Raw genomic sequence first — 17948 nt, forward strand, 5'->3', positions numbered from 1 at the left:
CTGTTATGATGTATTTGGCTCTGCGTGACCAGAATCAGCTCGTGTTACGGTGGCAGTTCATTGGTAAGAGAGCAGTTTGTTCTGGCACAGGCTCCCTGGCACACTATGGTGTGCTGCCTCACCAATGGTCGAGAGCAGCGAAGCTGTAGAATTTGGTTTGGGATCTCCAGAATTGAACTAAGCAACTTTTTTTTTCTCTTTATAAGTACATTGCATCAGGGATGTTGTTGTAGCGCTGGAAAGCTGACTAAGACAAACATTCCCTGGTAGTGCTTCCCGGAGAGGAAGAGCTGCCTGCTCAGCGCTTGGCAGCTGCAGAACACAGCTCGCCAACCCGATTTCTCTGTACCGACACTGTCCAACGTTACAGCTACCAGTCACTCACGGTTATATAGGTTACAATTAATAAAAAAGGACTAAAATGAAAACTTCAGGTCTGTGGTGGAAAAGGATTATTATGCAAACATTACTTAGCAGCAGGAAGGAATAGCTTGACTGGTACTGGTGGCTGGAGCAGGAGGCAGCTGGTTACCCTGCACCTGCTGTCAGGAAGTAGAGAGAAAATGATGCTGGTGCTTAGCTCAATTTTTCATTCTATTTATGTGTGTGTGTGTGTGTGTGTGTGTGTGTGTGTGTGTGTGTGTATCTATGCACCATGTGTGTACAGTATTCGCGGAGGCCAGAAGAAGGTATTGGATCCTCTGGGACTAGATTACAGATGGTTGTGAGCTGTCTTGTGGGTGCCGGGAGTCTAACCTGGCTCCTCTGGAAGAACAGACAGTGCTCTTAACTGCTGAGCCATCTCTCCAGCCTCTTGATTTCTCCTTTTAACTTGGCCCAGGACCCCAGTCTATGGAATGGTGCTGGCTACATTTAGGATGGGTCTTGACACCTCGGTTAGCCTAATCTAGATAACCCCTCAGAGACATGCCCAGAGCTTTATCTCCACAGTGAATCTAGATTCCTCAAGTTGATGGTCAGTATGAACTCTCACAGGCTTGATGCAGTGATTCAGTCACTTGGTCACACTGCAGTATTTAGAATACTCAAAAGTCACACATGGTTCATGGCGGCTGTAAGGGACAGCGACACAGGGAGCAGTTCCACCATTGCAGGAATTCCTGGCTCTAGAACACCAACGCAGTCAGTGCAGGAGCTCGTCAGTCTGTTCCCTCTGTGTCCTCACAATCGCCACACATAGTAGGTGGTCAGTATTCAGAGATCTGAGAAGTTAAATCCTGGGTGCAGCCTCTCTTTCTGTATGACCTTGGACGCTTTCCTTCCTCTCTTTCTCTCTCTCTACTCATAAATTAAAGGGTTGGCCTCCTCTCTGGGATACCTTTCAGCTTTAATGAGCCACGGTCTTAAGTATCTAGTTGGCTGCTTTCATTTATTTAATTTTAAAAGCATGTTTAAATTCTTTTCTGTATGCGTGCATGTGTATGCCGTGGGGCCCTGAGAAGTCAAGAGGACAGTTATGGAAGCTGATCGTCCACTCCCACCAGGTGGGTCCCAGGAGTCAAGGTGTCAGGCTTGGGGGTAGATGTCACCCACTGAGCCCTCTCACTGGCCTGAGTTTGGAGAGCTTTATTTTGTTTAATCTACAAGGAGGAATGAGAGGAGTAGGGCGGGGTGTGATAGTAAGTTCGAGTTTTCATTTTGCTTCTGATCTGGCAGCAACTCACAGGGCTCTCTCCATGCAGGTTTACAGGTTTGCTTCCCACAACCCTCCTTCATTTGGCTGCAATTTCTCTAGAGCATTCAACCTCCCTAGTGTGTCTGCAAGATCAGGAAAGTGGGCCACAGCAAGAGGCTTCCCGGAGCTCGTGCATCCTACCGCTGCCTGGAGCCTATAGCTCCTCTTCCTTTTGGGTCCCCTCTGTGTTCCCAGACTTGGGTCTGCTGTATCTGTGACCTGAGGGAAGTCCCTGGCAGTGGAGATTCTGCTGGCTACTGTGTTGGTACATCTGTCAGCAAGCCTCTGATGGGATCTAGGCTTGCAGCAAAGGCCAGGCAGGGGCTGGTGGGAGTAGGGGATGGAAATAAGTTTGTCCCTGTATTGTTTGGGGGTTCTCTTCAAAGAGGAGGAGAGGAGATGAAATTGCCTTCAGTGCAGGGCTCCTGGCAGAAGAAAGGGCTCCCAGCCTGGCCCAGGGCTCTTCAGGCTGAGGACTTGGCAGTGCTGGGTTGGGGAAGTTTCCTTCTTCATCTTCCCCCTTTCCAGAAAGCATAGAGAATACTGGCTTCCCTTTTGCAACCAGTCTTTGGGGCACACACCATGCCTGTGCTGGTTGCCTAGTTCCATGCAGTGCACAGTGATGAATTATACACAGACACTGAGCCCTGCCTTGGTGCTGGGTCTATGGTGGCTGTGGTTATGCATGACAGATGTCCTTGGTCCTTTGATTCTTGGTGCACCATACCCATCCTTTCTTTATCCTTCTTCAGCCTAGAGAAGTGTAGACTGAAGTTTCTGTCCTGCTCAGTCTCACAGTCATGCAGTCCTAAAGAAACACACAGAGGCTTATATTAGTTATAAAGTGTTTCCCTCTTATCTCAGGCTTATTATTAACTAGCTCTTACAACTGAAATTAACCCATAATTCTCATCTATGTTTAACCACGTGGCTTGGTACCTTTTTCTCAGTAAGGCTTTCTCTGTGTCTGGCTGAGGACTGCATCTCTGCCTTCTTTTTCCCAGAATGCTCCTTGTCTGGTTGCCCTGCCTATACTTCCTGCCTGGCTACTGGCCAGTATTAAACCAATATGAGTGACAAATCTTCACAGTGTACAAGAGCATCATCCCACAGCAGAGTAGCTCAGTTTTGTGTGGGCTGCTGGTTTCTGCCTCTGGTTGGGTGCTGCTCCCAACCCCTTCCTGTAAGGTTCCACCTCCTGGAGGTGCCATAGCTCCCCAAAGCAGCACCACCTGCTGGGGTGGTGCTCAAACACATGCGCCTATGGGGGACATCTCACATTTAAGTCACAAGTGTCAGCTGAGGATGTAGCTCAGTTGGTAGCAAACTTCCCTCCCATGCACAAAGTCCTGGGGTTGAATCCTAGCACTTCATAAACCAAGACTGATGACACACACCTGTAATCTTAGTACTGGGAAGGTCGAGGCACGAGGATCAAAAGTTCAAGGTCTTCCTTAGCTACATAGCACGTTTGAAGTTAGCCTTGGCTACTTTTGGGACCCTATTTTAGAGCAAATGAACAAGGGACTGGAAATGGTTCAGTGGGTAAGAGTACTGACTGCTCTTCCAGAGGACCCAGGTTCAATGCCCAGCACTCACATGGTGGCTCATACTGTCTGTAACTCCAGTTCCATGGAACCCAACAATCTCAAACAGACATATATACAGGCAAAATGCCAATGCCCATGAAATAGAAATAATAAATAAAAAACAGCAGAAACAAATGAACAAACAAACTCACTCCAATCACAAGTGTCTCACTCAGGGACATAGTCAAAATAGTTGAGATTGATCATAGCACTGGCCAATAGCATAAGGCTCTGAGTGAACAGGTTTCTCACAGAGTCCACATCAGACTCTGGTCTTAGCGCATGGAGGAGGCACCGCATACTGTTCGGATCTCAATTCTGCTAAGTCACAGATACAATGCACAGATACAGCTCCTCGGGTGTGAGAAGCAGTGGGAGGGGTCATTCAAATAGATACGTGGCACAAGGATGATCACAAAAGGTTGCCTATGAGCTCTACAGCCAGCCTGAGTTCTAGGTCATGGGGCTCGGATGTGCAGAGAGAAAGCCTGAGATGTCTTGGGTCTCAGAGGACAGCAGCCAGGGTGATGGTTCTTGTCTTTTGTGATAGGGGATCTTTATTGTCATCTTGAGGAAATTTAGACTCACCTAGGAGACCCATGTCTGGTCGTGTCTGTGAGGGTTTTTCCAGAGAGAGTTAACGGAGGAAAGATGATGCACCCTGGATGTGGGAGCACCATCCTACCAGTGAGGGAATTGGACTGGGAGAGAGAGAGAGAGAGAGAGAAAGAGAGAGAGAGAGAGAGAGAGAGAGAGAGAGAGAGCGCTGAGCACTAGCATTCATCTCTTTCTGTCCCTGACTACAGTCACTGTGTGACTGGCCATCTGACACTCCAGTCATCATAATGGACTGTATCTCTGCTCAATCCTCGAGCCAAACAAACTTTCTCCCTTAGCTTGCCTTTGTCAGATGGTTTGTTACAGTGAAGAGAAAAAGTAAGTCTCCCCTGTGACCAATGCTCCTACCTAACCAGGGCTCCTACCCAACCAGGGCCCCTAGCCTGGTCTTCTAGCATCCTGGCTTCTTCAAGTCGGATGCCCTTGAGGTCAGATAACCAAATGTGAGACAGCTGTAGAAATCTGATAACAATAAGATGTGCTGAATGTGCGATGATCAAAAATTAGCTCAGAATCAAATATCTTACAACTCCAAAGTGTTCCTGGCATTGCTGACCTGTGTAACACTTGTGACTTCACTGGAGTTGTGTTTCTGAGTGTGTAACACGTGCACTTTGCATATGCATCCTGTCATGCTACACAGCACCAATGAGTGTTGCCTGAACCCCTGCCTCAGATTCAAGGCTATTGTAGGTTATGGATTGCAGTGCCGTTATTATATATGCCAATTTTCTGCTCTTATGGAAACATAATGGTTTAATTATGGAAAACAATGGCTTTTATTATTTTTCTACTATTATTCCTTAGCCTGTAAGTAACAAATTGGTCTATCTTTGGACTGCATTGTGTGGGAATGTTTGATTTGAAAAATTGCTGTTTGAATTGCTGACTTGACTTTCATTAAAAAAAAAAATCGTTAAATGAATCTTGGCCTGAGATTAGGACAGAATCTCCAACAATTTCTCAAATGGCCCTAAACATACTTCTGCCATTTTGTACTATGTATTTATGTGAAGCAGCATTCTCAGCATTGACAATTATAAAATCAAAATATCGATCAACTCTGAAAAAATTGAAGATGGTATTTCGGGAGCATCAAATAGCCAGCGAGACTTCATTCTTTATGCAAAAACAAACAAACACATCCATCTCGTTAGCATGCAGATTTGCTTTGCATTTGATACATGGTAAAGGATGTGTACCAAATAATTGTTTGAAGATCAAGCTGTGATTTATTATCGGTAAAATTTGATTTTTATGTCTACTCTATATACCTGAGGTCATGTGAATCTTGAGAGAAAAGGGGTCTTGAGGGGATAATTTAAGAAGCCCCGCCCTAGAGAACAGGATCTGAGGGACTAGGAATGTAGCTTAGTGGATAGAATGCTTGCTTAGCACGCTTGAGGCCCTGGGTTTGATCCCCATACCTCATAAACAGGGCATGGTGGCCTATGCCTATAATTCTAGCTATTGGGAGGTGTAAGCAAGGGTATTAAAAAATCAAGTTCATCCTTGGTTATATAATAAGTTCAAGGTCAGCCTGGATACATGAGAACTTTTTTTCCCCAAAACTAATGAAGTGAAGGAAAAATGTTTGAGGTGTTATTAAGGAGTGCAGTGTAGTCCTGGGCAGCCGACTGAGGAGCAAGTAGACGCTGGAAGCAGAGAGGCTTGATCTGGGTGTGGTGTGGCTGCACTAGCCTGTTGCCTGACGCTTAGGCAAGAGCTCCATCCAGGCAGGCTGTCTGAATGCTTGCATTTGGAAGAAGCAAAGAGAAGACTCCTGTCCTCTCTGTTTTCTTTTTTTTCCCCTTCAAAGGATAGTTTTGATGGGTATAGAATGCTAGGTTAGCCAGGTGATAGTGGTGCACACCTTTAATCCCAGCACTTGGGAGTCAAAGATAAGTGGATCTCTGTGAGTCTGAGGCCAGCCTCATCTACAGAGCATGTTCCAGGACAGGCTCCAAAGCTACACAGAAAAGCCTTGTCTTGAAAAACAAAAACAAAAAAACCAAACCAAACAAATAAACAAAAAAGAATGCTAGGTTGATAGTCCTTTTCTTTCAGATTTTGAATGCTATGCCCTGCCTTCTGGCTCTCATGGTTTCAGCTGTTAATTTTGGTGAGATTCTTTCGTGTGGGGCAAGTCGTTTCTCTTGCTGCCTTCAGGAATGTCTCTTGGTAGCTGCCTTTCCACTATTCTGTCATGGCATGTCTAGGTGCAGATCTGTTTGAGGTTATTGTACTAGGTATTGGTTAAGCTTTTTAGTGTATGGTTATTTTTCATTAAATTTGAGAACTTCTCAGCTATTATTTCTCTCTCATTTGTTTCTCCTTTTCCTTAGCTCTTCTCCGTGCTTACTGGCCTGTTTCATGGTGTGGAGTAGGCTCTGCCGTTTTTCAACATTGTTTTTTGGTCACCCTTTCAATCAGAGCAGAATTGAACTTATACCATTTTTATATTTATTTTACTTTTAAAAACACTTTTGAATTTGTGTATATGTAATGTATCTGTGTGTGTATGTGTGTGTGCCACCTTAGATTGTGTATATGTGATGTATCTGTGTGTGCCATTGTGGGTTGTGTATATGTGATGTATCTGTGTGTGTGCTGCCGTAGGTTGTGTATATGTGATGTATCTGTGTGTGCCATCATAGGTTGTGTATATGTGATGTATCAGTGCAGGTGTGCCACCGTGGGCTGTGTATATGTAATGTATCTGTGTGTGTGTGTGCCACCTTAGATTGTGTGTATGTGATGTATCTGTGTGTGCCATTGTGGGTTGTGTATATGTGATGTATCTCTGTGTGTGTGTGCCACTGTAGGTCGTGAGCTCAGAGAACAGCTTGTGGGAATGGGTTCTCTCCTTCTACTATGTTTGTTTTAGGGGTGAAACTCAGGTTCTCAGGGTTGGTGTAAGTGCATTTACCTGCTGGGCCATCTTGCAGGACCACTGTCTCTTTTGTTGTCTGCTCAGTTTGTTGTTGATTAACTGTTGTAATTTTTTTTCCTGTTTATTGCACTGTGTTGGGTGGGGCATGGAGACTGAACCTATAACTTAATGTACTTTACCACTAAACTTCACTCTGAACCTTAATGTTCACATTTCTGTGTAGGTCTTAAAGATAGGATTCTTGGATGCATCTAAGACTTTTCTTCTGTCTTTAGTTTTAGATGTTTAATGTCTTAGAGTAGATTTTGACTGTATCTTATTTAATGGGCTCTTGAATCTGTAAGCAACACCATCCACGATTTCCCCAAGTTCTTTATAAAAATGATTTTTTAAAATTATGTGCATATGTGTTTTGCCTGATGTATGTCTGTGCACCATGTGTATGCCTGGTGCCAGGGAGACCAGAAGATGACCTAGAACTGGAGTTACAGACGGTTGTGAGCTGCCATGTGAACTCTGGGAATTGAACTAAGGTCCTCTGGAAGAGGAGCAAGTGCTCTTAACTACTGAGCCTTCTCTTGGCTCCATTCTTTTCAGCTCTGCTGTCTCCTTTCCTCTTTCCTCTCTTCTGATGGCACAGATGTTACATCTTTTGTTATTGCTCCACATGCCCAAATGCTCTGTGTATTGAACCCATTTCTCTCTGATGTTTAGGTTGAGAACCTTCTACTCTCCCTTCTCCATTGCTTTCGTTTTTGACAGTTTTATGTATTGTTTGATCTTTGAGTCAGCTCAGTTCTTTCCCTTTCCTTCATTCGTCATTGAATCTCTGGTGGAAACACTAAAAATGAATGTTTTCCAAAGGCTCATATATTTGGGGTCTCTAGTTTGTGGAACTATTTGGAAAGGATTTGAAGGTGTAACTTTGGAGGAGGTGTGTCCCTGGGGATGGGCTTTTCCCCCATGCCATTTCTAGTTAGCTGTTGCTCTTCTTCTTGCTTGTGGATCCCAGCTACTGTTACAGTGCCCCAACTGCCTGCTGCAATACTGCCCACCATGATTGTCATGGGCACACCCTCTGAAACGGTCAACCCCAAATAAACTCTTTCTTCTATGAGTTGCATTGGCCATGGTGTCTCTTCACAGCGAAAGCAGCTAAGACAGAACTCTCCACTGAATTTTTCTTTTAGTTATTGTACTTTCCAGTTATAGTCTCCCATTCACTCTTCATTCTCTTTCTTTGCCAAGATTTTCTGTTTTTTATTTCACTCATCACAAACATGCCCATAATTTCTCAGAGAAGCATTTTATAATGGTGTCTTGGAAATCTTTGTCAGATAATTCTAAAGCCTCTGTCATTTTGGTATTTACTGATTACCCCTGTGCCCATTCAGTTTGAGATCTTTCTGTTTCCTGGCTTGGTGTCTTAGTCACTATTCTGGTATAGGAGGTTCTTCTGCTTATATGTTGCTTTCATTGGTTAAATAAAAAAACTGCCTTGGCCTTTTGATAGGGCAGCATTTAGGTAGACAGAGTAGACAGATCTGAATGCTGGGAGAAGGACAGAGAGAGAGCCACCATGAAGCTGCCAGGTCAGACATGCTGAATCTTTCCCAGTAAGCCACGACCTTGTGGTGACATACAGATTATTAGAAATGGGTTAAATCAAGATGTGAGGGTTAGCCAATAAGAGGCTAGGGCTTATGGACCAAGCAGTACTTTAATTAATACAATTTCTGTGTGATTATTTCGGATGTAAGCTAGCCAGGTGGGATGAAAAGCAGGCCCTCTCTCCATACAACACTGTTCTATTGCTGTGAAGAGACACCATGAACATGGAAACTCTTATTTTTTTTTTTTAAAAAGCACTTAATTGGGGCTGGCTTACAGTTTCAGAGGTTTAGTCCATTGTTGTCATGGTGGGGAGCATGGCGGCAGGCAGGCAGAAGTAGTTAAGGCAGGCAGCAGAAAGAGCAAGACACTGGGACTGTTTGAGCATCTGGAACCCGAAAGCCCACCCCAGTGACATACCTCCTCTAAGGCCACACCTCCTAATCCCTCTCAAGTAATACCACTCCCTGACATCCAAGTATTCAAATACATGAGTCTTTGAGGGTCACTCTTATTCAGACCACCACACTTGGTACATGATTTTTCGTCAAAACCTTGGGCACTTTCATGTAATGTTAAGAGATTATTGTTTCTAATTAAATGTCTTTGCTGCAGAAGAATGAGGCTACCTTGTTACTAGCATCTTCTCTGGTCTTCCCCTGACTTTCTTTCCTCTTCCTCCTCCTCCTCCCTTTCTTCTTCTTCCTCCTCCTCCCTTTCTTCTTCTTCTTCTTCTTCTTCTTCTTCTTCTTCTTCTTCTTCTTCTTCTTCTTCTTCTTCTTCTTCTTCTTCTTCTTCTTCTCCTTCTTCTCCTTCTCCTTCTCCTCCTCCTCTTCCTCCTCCTCCTCCTCCTCCTCCTTCTTTTTGAGACAGGGTTTCTCTGTGTAGCCCTGGCTATGCTGGAACTCACTCTGTAGACCAGGCTGGCCTTGAACTCACAGAGATCTTCATGCCTCTACCTCCCAAGTGCTGGGATTAAAGGCATGTGCCACCACTGCCTGACTCCTCCCTTGACTTTCTAGAGTAAGGGTGGCCACTATGTCTGCTGCACATTTGTACTGGCTTGTTTTATATCAGCTTCATACAAGCTAGAGTCATTTGGGAAGAGGGAACTGTAACTGGGAAAACTGGCCTGTGGGCAAACCTGTGGTGCGTTTTATTGATTGATGATTGATTTGGTGGTGGGCAGGGCCGTTCACCATGCAGTGCCCCACTTGGGCTGGTTGTTCTGAGTGTTGTAAGAAGGCAGGCTGAGCAAGCCATGAGATGCAAGCTCATAAGCTACATTCCCCCTGGTTTCTGCGTCAGGTCCTCCTTGCAGATTCCTGACCTGTTGGGAGTTCTGCCCTGACAGCTCTCAGTGGCAGATCATGCTGTGGAACTGCACACTGAAATAAACCCTTTCCTTCTCAAGTTGCTTTTGGTCACGGTGTTGTGCTGGCTCCAAGGATGCTAGGGAGGTGGTGTGCTAGTGGTTAGGGTCAAGGTCCCCACTCTCTTCTCTGATGCAGCCGTGTGGGGGTGTTAACGCACACTGTGAGCCATGGGAGGACGGAAGTCTTGTCTTCTCACTGACTTCCACTGGTGGGGCGTGTTTGGCATTCACTGGCTACTCTCCAGCCTTTGAGTAGAGAGAGCGAGCTTGTTCTGGAACCCTTTGGGTATACACCCACTGGAATCTCTGAGCTGCTAAGATGATAGTTTTAAGTCTGAGACACACAAAACCAAAGGAAAACCAAGACACTTACCAGAGTTGCTCCTTTGGGTCCAGGGTCCCAAGGGCCTGATCTCTTCCCTCCGCTCTTCTTCATATTTGATTTATGTAAACATCTAGGAGTTTTGTTGTTGTTTGAAGCAGGATCAGACTGACCTCAAACTCTATATGTAGTTGATGACGACCTTGGACTTCTGATCTTCCTGCCTCTGCCTCAAGTGCTAGGATCTGGGTGTGTATTTACACACTGGGTTTATGTGGTATTGAGGATCAAACCCAAGGCTTTGTGTATGCCAGGCTGGCACTCTACCAACTGAGTCACACCCCCCAGTCCTGCTTACTTTACTTTTCTGGAAGGAGACATCCTTCCTCGATGCTTGAGACTCACCCTCTCTAGGGAAACCCTCCCCTTTCCCAGGTAGGGAAGACAAGGGAGGGACAGGAATGAGTGCTCTTCACAGGCTGCCTGGGTTCCACGCCTTTCTCCTTTCTCCACGTTCGAGTTCATTCTCTCTGGCTGGGTGTGGTGGCACATGTTTGGCATTCGGGAGGTTGCAGAAGGAGGGTGGAGAGTTCAAGGTCAGCCTGGGTTATAGAGTGAGCCTTGTCTCAAAATAAAAATGAAAAGGGCTGTGGGGGTAGCTCAGTGGTAGAACGCTTGCCTAGTAAGTGACTCCCTGTATCTACTCCCCAGGGCTACAAGGTGTATGTGTGTGGAGGGGCTGGGGAGACCCGTAACAAAACTCATGGCTCTGAGGAAGTAAGCAGGCAGGACAGGCGGGGCTGGTTAGAAGTCACTCTGGCACCAGGAGGCCTGAAAACATTTTGTAATTTTCTTCCCCCTTTTTATAGGCGCTTGTGTTTTTGCTTTAATTTTAATAATAAGAGTTACTGTGAATGTGTGGGTCCATGTGCCATGATGTGAGTGTAGAGGATGATGTGGCCAATGGAGCCAGTTCTTTTTCCTCCTTTATGTGGGCTCTGGGCATCAGACTCAGGTGGTTGGGGATGGTAAGGGCTTTTATCTGCCGAGCCATCTCACTAGCCTTGTTTCTGTCGAGACAGGGTCTCACTGTGTAGCCCTGGCTGTCCTGGAACTCACTGTGTAGACCAGGGAGACGTCAAGCCCACAGAGATCCACCTGCCCCTGCTTCCTGAGTCATGTGTGACCACACCCGCTCTTGTTTTAACTTTTTATTACCAAATCTTCAAAGACTAGAACAGTACAAGGGATAGTCAGTCCAGTAGTAAGTCCGTACCCATCTCCTGCTTTCTCCCGCGGCTGGGGCCTCCTCGCGTGCTTCCCCCCACTGCTGCTATTGTCTTTGTAGAACCATTTGAAAGGAAACTAGCATGATATTCATGTACATGTCTCTGAAAATTGAACACATAATCACAACTAGCAAAATTAATAATTTCCTAATGTCTTCCAATGTGTAGTCTATATTAAAGTTTTCTCTATGGTCCCCCAATGTCTCTTTAGCTGAGTTTATTCCCCAAATCACATTCCAATTAAGATCCATGTATTTTATTTTCACTGTCTGTTTGATGTCTTTGTATTAGTTAATCTGGGCTTACTCCCTCCTTCCTTTCTTTCTCCTTCTTTCCTTCTTTTTTCCCTTCTTTTTTTCCTTCCTTCTTTCCTTCCTTCCTTCCTTCCTTCCTTCCTTCCTTCCTTCCTTCCTTCCTTCCTTCCTTCCTTCCTTCCATCTTTCCGTCCTTCTGTGGACAGGTGCTAGCATGCCACAGTGCTCATGTGGATGCCAGAGGACAACTTGTAGAAGTTGGTTCTCCCCTACCATGTGGGTTTAGGAGCTAGAACCCAGGTTGTTAGGTTTAGTGGCAAGCACCTTTACCTGCTGAGCCATTTTCCTGGCTCCTGGTCTGATTATTTTTCCTTCCTCCCTCCCTCCCTCCCTTCCTTCTTTTCTGTTTTTTGGAGACAGGGTTTCTCTGTGTAGCCCTGGCTATCTTGGAACTCTCTCTGTAGACCAGACTGACTTCAAACTCACAGAGATCTACCTGCCTCTGCCTCCTAAGTACTGGGACTAAAGGTGTGTGCCACCACATCCAGGTGGCAGCAGGGGTGATTGTAACTGTTAAAAACTGTTTTGTTTTTTCCATTAAGCAGGGTCTCATGTTACTGCAACTGCTAACTTCAGACTTGCTGTGTAGCCGAAGATGGCCTTGAACTTCCAGAATTCTTGCCTCTGGCTCCTGGATGCTAGGATTACAGAGGTAGCACCCCCCCCCCTGGTATTTTGTGGTACTGGGGACTAAATGCAGGACCTTGTGCATGTTAGGCGACTAGTACTAAGTTGTATCCCCAGACCAGAATCTTGTTTTGGTTAATTTGCATGGGGTGAGGAAAGAAAGCACAGAGGTACTTGGGGTTAGAGCTAGGACTGTCTGACTCAGTTTCCCTCTTAGTGTTCAGGTCCTAGTTCTCATTTAGGTTGTAACCTTCTTTTAAACAGACAAGTTGTGGTGAGAGGCTGGGCATCACCCCTAGGGTGCTGACTTTTCTGGTCCAAGACATCCCTGACCTGCTGCATGGCATGGTCCTTGGTCCCAGAGTCTATGGAAGTCTCTCAGCCAGAGTGCCAAGCGAAAGAACCAAAGCTGGCTCATGCTCCATATTGAGAAACCAGAGGAAATGGTAGGCGTGGGCAGCTCAGACTAGCTTCCCTCTCACTGCGGGGGTTTAGCACAACCTGTTAGGACAGCATGAGAGGTAGCCTCCATGTCTGGGGACTAGTGCTCTCTGGTCTCCATAGAGGCTTCAGAGCTTGGTGGCTGACCCAGGAAGGTGAGCCCACAGAGGGTGCTTTAGGTTTGCCTTGTGCAGAAGGAGAAAGTGAGCTGGGAACACAGCTCGGTCTGTGGGGCACTTGCCACACTGGCATGAAGAATTTTTTTTTTTACATTATAGGAAACATTTTTTTAATGAACTCAATTAAAAAAAATACCCATTCTTTGTCAGGGCTGGTCCATTATACTGTTTCTCTGGAGATAATGAAATATACATAAAGTTACTAGTTATTTAACAATAATATTAAAATTTCTGTATTTTATGAAAGATGGGTATGAACAAGGGATTCAGAACCTACCTGTAAAACAAACAGGAACTAGGTACAAGCTCAGTAGTAGAGTACTTGTCTACCATATGAAGGCCTTGTTTTAATCCTCAACACCGTGAAAACAAAATGAGCATTTCCACTAGTGGGTAATATATTGACAAATTCTAACAGAGCAGACTACACACTGCATATTGGTAAACTGTACAATACATCCTTATTTTGAGTATGTTCCAAAACTCAGTTTGTGAAAGAAACCCAGAGATGTGATCATTTCTGTTAGAGAATGTATCCTGTGAAAATGGGACACATAACACCCAAATGCCCCAAAGCCCTTTTCGATTTCTTGCCCACATAATAATGTCCAACGTCCACAAAGACACAGAGAATATTTAGTTTTGCCTTCTGAGCAGGTGGAACATCAGCTCTTCATCCTCTGCTAAGGGCAGGCCTGTATCCAAAGGCCTTTTTGTATCCAAAGTTTCCCACTTGGCCTTCCTTCCATGACGATCTTGGTTGTACATCGTCTACTTCAGTGTTATTCCTTTCCTCATTCCTTGCTTCTTCTTGGTGTCACTCATCCTGTGTTTTATATCTTCACTCTCTGATTCTTCAGCACGTCTGTGCTTATGTGGATCTGGAAGTGTGCCTGGATCAAATCCACCACCATCCTCATCACTCCAGTCCAGAAAGGCTTCCTCTTCATCTCTGGCCTTTGTCTTTTGTTGGTTTCTCTTCTGGCTTCTCGTTCTTTTAATCGTCTTTCCCGATGCTTTGCTTTAATTTTCTTCCTATAATCTTCTTCTTATTTTTTTTTTTTCAAGACAGGGTTTCTCTGTAGCTTTGGAGCCTGTCCTGGAACTAGCTCTTGTAGATTGGGCTGGCCTTGAACTCACAGAGATCTGCCTGCCTCTGCCTCCAGAGTGCTGGGATTAAAGGCGTGCGCCACCACCACCCGACTTCCTATATTCTTCTTTGTTGAATTTGTCCTCTTCCCTTGCTTTGTCTAAATTGATACCACTAGTATCATCTTCTTCCTCCACATCTTTTGAAGCAGATTTCTGATGGCATGAAGAATTTAACTTGGTCCCCAGGAGTCATGTAAAAGAGCCATGCCTGGTGGTGCTGTGATCCCAGCTCTGGGAGACAGACAAGCGGATCTTTGTGGTGTGCTGGTCTTCTAGACTGGATAAATCTATGAGTTTGAGACCAATGAGAGGCCATCTCTAAAAACAAGGTAGATGGCTCCTGAGAAACAATGCTCAAGGTTGACCCCTGACCATTCATAGACAGACAGACAGACAGACAGACAGACAGACAGACAGACACACACACAGAGTAAGCTGGTATGGGGACTCAGGGCTGACATGGAAGTAAGTCTTTCAAAGTCCCCCGCTGAGGACCGCAGTCAGGAAGCCCCTCTGCTTTCTCTGATAGCAGCACTGTGTGATCGGGAGTGGGGGAGACAGCAGCTGCTCTCCGGCCAGATGCAGTCCCTTCAGGCCCTTGGGGGCAGAACTCTCAGGTCATCAAGGCAGAAAAGAAGTTGTGTCTTTCTCTGCCACCCTCCACACATGCTTACATGTCCCCGTTGATGCCTACTGGGCCCAGCCATCTCCCTGTGGCAGGACACTCGGAGCTCCTTGGAGTCAGAGCTCTAGGGGAGGGAGCATATCTATCTGGTCCTGAGTCTAAAGGAAAGACAACCACAGGCATGAAGGAAGCTTCGGGAAGAAGAAAGGACTCCTTAAAAAACTATTGGGAGAATGGTTGGGGCCTATGAGTGTCACTGTCTAGAGACACTGAGGGGGAGAGAGGTGGGAAGCGCAGGTTGTTGGGGTAGAAGCAGGTGCCTGGCTAGCTATAGCTGCTCTCCTTCTGCTGCGGCCTGTGCACTCCATCACACTTGCTGAATAGCTGCGGCAGAGGAGAATGGAACTTGACCTTGGCAAGGAGGGCCAGTGCAGTCACCACAGGTGTGATCACTCTCCTGTCGTTAAATATGTCACAGTAGGAACACAGGCGCCCAGAAGGGCTGCCCAGCAGGCACTTAGTTATGCTGATGTCTGGTGGGTAGGTAGCATGTATGCCTATATGTGCTCTTTATGTATACGTGTGTGTATATGTGATGGCATCTGTGTTTGGATGTGTGGTAAGTTTGAATGTTCATTCTATGGTATGTGTGTTCATTGCATGCACACATATGTACACATGTGATAAACACGCATATGTGCAATGTTTGTGCATGTGCACTATATACATGTGCTGTAGTGTGTGCATGCACACATGTGCATGCACATGTGTACATGTATCTCGGTGTGCACATGTGTGGTGCTCATGCTTACATGTGTGTGCATGTTTGGGTATGTGTGTGGTATGTATGTGCATGCTTGGGTATGTGGTGTGTGTGTGAGCATGTTTGACTATGTGGTGTGTGTGTGTGTGTGTGTGTGTGTGTGTGTGTGTGTGTCTGTGTGTCTGTGTCTGTGTCTGTGTGTGTGTGGTGTGTGATCAGGTCCTCCATTTGTTTTTTCAGGTGCTTACAAAAGCCCCCTCCTACTGGGGTTATCAGTGAGGTCTGGGTGCAGGGTTTCCTTTTGGGTTTTGGAAACAGGGTCTCACATAGTCCAGGGTGGCCTCAAGCTCTCTAAGTAGCCAAGGATGTCCTTGAACTTCTGATCCTACTGTCTTCCTCTCCCAAGTGCTGGGATTACAGATGTGTGCCATCATACCCCATTTTGGGTACAGGTTTTCAGTCTTGTGAATTTTAGGGTGTTAGGACGTTAACATAAGAGGTCATTGATCCTTTGTGCCGTCGCAGAGGGACAGCATGACCTTCCCTCATAGAGCCCTCTCAATGGTGCCCTATGTCAACCCCTGCCCCTGCCACAGCCTTCATGTTTGATCTCAGCCCCCTGTGTGCCCTGCCATTTCACTTTCTGAGTCTGTTCTCCATTCCCTCTCCCTTTTGAGAGCAACCTGAGGCTGGGCTCCATCCCCAGTATAGGCCTGAGGAAGAGGAGGGCTGTGAGGTTGGTAGAACGAGGATTTGTAACTAGGCCGAGGCCTGAAGGATGAAGTACCCAAGGGCAGTGTAGTAGTTTGAATGTAGTCGGCCCCATAGTCTCATAGGGAGTAGCACTGTTAGGAGGTGTGGCCTTGTTGGAGTGGATATGGCCTTGCTGGAGAAAGTGTGTCATTATGGGGGCGGGCTTTAAGGTTTCCTATGCTCAAAACACTGCCTAGTGTGTCAGTCAACGTCCTGTTGCCTGCAAGACATAGCGCTCTCAGCTCCAGCACCGTATTTGCCTGCATGTTGCCAGGCTCCCATCATGATGATAGTGGACTGAACCTCTGAAACTGGAAGCCAGCCTCCCAATGAAATACTTTCTTTATATGAGTTGCCATGGTCATGGTGTCTCTTCACAGCCATAGAAACCAAACTAAGACAGTATGTAACAGATGGACCGAGGGTAGAGCCAGAGAAACGGGGCCTCCCTGGGACTGTGGCTGTGAGGGTTGTGTTCTCGGCTATCCCTGTGCTGTCCCTTCCGAGGCTCTTCCCCTGTGACCCCAAATGGCATGGAGGCTGCTTAGTCCTGACCTCACCCTCCCTGGATGAGGTGTATCACCAGCCAGAGGGACCCAGACTTGAGTTTGAAACTTTTGCTGGTATTTGAATGGCAATTCCTGTAGAGACACCTAATGTCATCTGAGGTTCCAGGGGTCTTTGAGCGGGAAGGAGCCTCCCCCACCCCCAACAGAGTATGCTTTTCTGCTCAGTTACTTCTGAACATGTGGAAGATAGGGTCTCTCCACTGTGGGCTTAATCATCATACTCAAAGAAGTCTGACCCCACCCCTTTCTCTTGAAATTCTAACTCTTTTACACGTGGATGCAGTAGAGATGGGTGAGCTGCCACTCACACAGACAGTTGCTGGCCAACCAGAGCTTGTCACTCATATCTTCGGGGCCTGGGACCAAGTGTGGCTAGAAGGTGATTCATGCTAAGAGTGAGATCCTTAGATTCCTAGGGAAAGTGAGGACCTAGGATGTGCCCCCTCCTTCTCTCAGTAAAAGAGTTCCTGATTACCCCCTGCAGACTGGAGGAAAGCCAGGCCAGGAGCCAGCAGGAGCCCATGCACACAATTCAGATTTCAGAGTAGTCTTTGGGTTCCCAGAATGGGCTTTATTAAAAAAAAAATGCTGGCTTTATTGCATTTTTGTAAGTATAAAACGTGTTCTTTGTGGAAAGTAGAAAAATTCAGACATGTAAAACAAAGTCAGTTGTGGTTCATTAAGCTGAATTTAGCTTAAGGCCAGCAAAGGGACATCAGTGAACGCTGGCTGCACTCGCATGCGGTGGACGAGGCACAAATCTCAGGAATCAGCTTTCCTTCCAGGCTCATTTCTCATACTTATTTACATATTCATAGTTGAGAGTACATTGAATATGGATTTTGTGGTCTGTGTTTACACTTGAGTCTATAGTTTGAAAATTTCCCTAATGTTCTTAGAACTTTCTTGAGGATATAATTTTTAATAGTCATATAATAGGCCATCTTGTATATCTCTCCCCATCAATGTATCTGGGCTTTCTTTTCTTTCTTTTTGCCCACCTCCCATTGGTAGATATTAAGTTTAGTTTAGACTCCCCTATAGAACAAGTTACGACTCTTTCTTTAGGAGCTGTGGCTGGAGCTCAGTCAGTAGGGTGCTTCCCTGGCATTCAGAAGGCTCTGGGCTCAAT

The 17948-nt window shown here is 45.9% G+C and overlaps 1 protein-coding gene and 1 long non-coding RNA gene across 12 annotated transcripts in view; one reads left to right on the forward strand and one right to left on the reverse strand.

The window, feature by feature from the left end:
• Nucleotides 1-17948, forward strand: part of Megf11 (multiple EGF like domains 11) — a 322674-nt gene that overhangs the window by 38030 nt on the left and 266696 nt on the right. The window lies entirely within an intron of this gene.
• LOC146894570 (uncharacterized) lies at nt 1573-10418 on the reverse strand. The gene is made up of 2 exons (XR_015001758.2): nt 10156-10418; nt 1573-2504 (listed from the first exon to the last, which is right to left on the reverse strand). It is a non-coding gene; the product is annotated as an uncharacterized LOC146894570 (long non-coding RNA).

The sequence above is a fragment of the Myodes glareolus genome, chromosome 4, assembly GCF_982192425.1.
Source record: "Myodes glareolus chromosome 4, mMyoGla1.1, whole genome shotgun sequence".
Taxonomy (NCBI): Eukaryota; Metazoa; Chordata; class Mammalia; order Rodentia; family Cricetidae; genus Myodes; species Myodes glareolus.